Genomic DNA, 2,969 nt, shown 5'->3' with positions numbered 1-2,969 from the left:
TTGGTGTGCTCTTAATTTCTCTCCAGACAGTGCAATCTGACAGATGTTCAAGCAGATATAGCAATCCTGATTGACATACCACTGCATTGCATTCACATCATCACATCATTTGCATTCATATCATTTAACACATGTTTATCCTTTTCAAGGGGGTTTAAATCTTCTTCTTGATTCTAGTCGGGGTTTTCTTCTTACGCTGTTTATCAAATGTGAGACTGGAATCAAGGGGGTAGAATACCTTTTGGAATTGATAAACATGTCATTGCATTTGCATAGTCATCCGCATGTCTTGCATAACAGGTACCGCCACAGTGTTCTCAGTTTGTTTGGTGTCCCACTAGCAGGATAGTTGACTCAGGCATTCACCGATACGGTACCCGAAGGAATCAACAGAGAGTAATGGAAAGCCTACAAGCAGAGCTCGCCGAGATGAAGATTCGCATGAATCAATTCATGGATTTGGTTCAAGGGGTGGCTCAAGGACAGCAGGAGCTTAGATTGTTGGTACAGAGGGATCCCCCTATTACTCAACCGGAGACGTTGGCTGATCCTCCAGCTGGAGAGGCTAATGGTCCCAATGGACCAGGGCCTATCCCGATCCCGCGTATCAACCTAGATCAACAACCCATTCAGGATGGTCAGGATGATCAGTTCCCTTTGCTTCAGGAAGACTTTGACATGGACCCCATGTTTAAAAGATTGGAAGAGAGGTTGAAAGCAGTGGAAGGACAGAATCTTCTAGGAGTAGATGTTGCTGACTTGGGGCTGGTCCCAGGTGTGTGAGTGCCACCGAAATTCAAGGTCCCGATATTTGACAAATACAATGGCAGCTCTTGCCCCAAAACTCACGTGCAAGCCTATTTCCGTAAAATGGTTGCATACTCTGATGACGAGAAGCTACTTATGTACTTCTTCCAGGATAGCCTAGCTGGGGCATCCTTGGAATGGTATATGAGGCTGGACAGAGCCCACATCCGTTGCTGGAGGGATTTGGCGGAGGCTTTCGTGAAGCAGTACCAGTATAATGCAGACATGGCTCCGGACAGAACTCAACTTCAGAATCTGTCTCTTAAAAGCAATGAGTGCTTCAGGGAATACGCTCAACGCTGGAGGGATACAGCTTCCCGTGTTCAGCCTCCTATGTTGGAAAAGGAAATGGCCAACATGTTCATGAATACGCTGCCTGGACCTTATCTGGAGCGTCTGGTGGGGTGCAATGCTTCCAACTTTGCTGACGTGGTCTCTACCGGAGAAAGGGTGGAGAATTACCTAAAGACCTATAAGAGCCAAAATGGAGTTGGATCCTCATCAGGGGTGAAGAAGCCGTTCATTCAGGGACAGAAGAGGAGAGAAGGGGATGCAAGTGCCATATCTTCTTATCATAACAGGGATAACCGGAGGAATAATTTTCAGAATTATCATCAGCAACCGTATGTTGCGGCTGTGACCATTCCAGCTGCAGCACCACTACAACAACAACAATCACAACGTCAACCAGCTCAGTAACAGACCCGCTTATCAACAGAGGCAAAGGATGATGGACCGGCGTTTCGACACCCTTCCAATGTCGTACGCTCAGATGCTTTCTAGTCTTCAACAACTACAGCTTGTGCAACTGCGCACTCTGGCTCCTCCTGTTGGTAGACTTCCGGTGGGTTACGACGCCAACGCTAGGTGTAGCTTCCACTCTGGGGCACCTGGCCACAATATTGAGAACTGCAAAGCTTTTAAGCACGTAGTTCAGGATCTCATAGATTCAAAGGCCATCGACCTTGCACCAGCTCCGAATGTCGTCAACAATCCCATGCCCCAGCATGGTGGTGCGAACGTTAATTTGGTAGAGGGAAAAGCCAAGCCCATTAAGGATGTGTTGAAGTTGAAGACTCCATTGTTGGATATCAAAGGATGCTTGCTGAAGACCGATGTCTTCCCCGGTTGTGGGAAGGGTTGTTTGGATTGTGCCACTTAGAGCGGAGGTTGTTTGAAGCTACAGCAGGGTATCCAGGCCTTGCTCGACAAAGGTATCCTCCAGGTTGAAGATTTGTCTGTCCAAGAGTCTGTGGAAGGGGTTGAGGAAGAAGAGTTTGAAGATGCTACTGATGAATTCGCAGATGTTGTTCCTACGGTTTCTGTAATCCATAATGATGTAATTGAACTTGATTCCGATGTTTCGGATGTGTGTACTTCAACGCCTCAGACTCATCAGGGGCCGATTACTTTCTCCAGCGCTGGCATCATTCAGTATGGTCAAGTCTCTGCAGTCAACGAAGAAGAGGGGGATAGTGATTGTGACATTGACAATTGGGTGCGTCCGAAGATGCCGGGTGAAGTCATCAACAATTGGTCTTCTGAAGAGATTATCCAAGTCACTCTTCTTGAAGAGTAATTTTCTTTGTTTATTCATGCATATCCAAGTCTTACGTTCCGCCCAGGGCGTAATGACTCATTGTAGGGCTCATCTATGTGACACTTGCATTTTTATCATAAATAAAGGACGTATTTTTGCATTCAAATATTTCGTTCCTTGTCTTTCTATTTTTGCAGTTTTTCAAAATAAAAAAATGGCAATGTTTTGTTTAGTTTTCACTTCTTGTTCACACTCATAAGCACATACCATCACTCATGCAGATGCACAACACCGGATCCTATTGATAACGGTTATGCTATGGCTCGTTTCGACTTTGAAAATCCAATCTTTCAAGCTGAAGAAGAGGGTGATGAAGACTGTGAACTCCCTGAAGAACTTACCAGGTTATTAAAACAAGAGGAAAGGGTTATTCAACCGCATCAAGAGTCTGTTGAAGTGATTAATCTCGGCACCGAGGACACCAAGAGAGAAATCAAGATAGGGGCTGCTTTGGGAGACAATGTGAAGAAAGGGCTGATTGAATTGCTGCAAGAATACGTTGACATCTTCGCCTGGTCTTATCAGGACATGCCTGGGCTGGACACAGACATCGTGGTACACC

This window comes from Lathyrus oleraceus, chromosome 4 (assembly GCF_024323335.1).
Source record: "Lathyrus oleraceus cultivar Zhongwan6 chromosome 4, CAAS_Psat_ZW6_1.0, whole genome shotgun sequence".
NCBI lineage: Eukaryota > Viridiplantae > Streptophyta > Magnoliopsida > Fabales > Fabaceae > Lathyrus > Lathyrus oleraceus.
The sequence above is the reverse complement of the archived record's forward strand: the minus strand, read 5'-3'. Positions refer to the sequence as shown.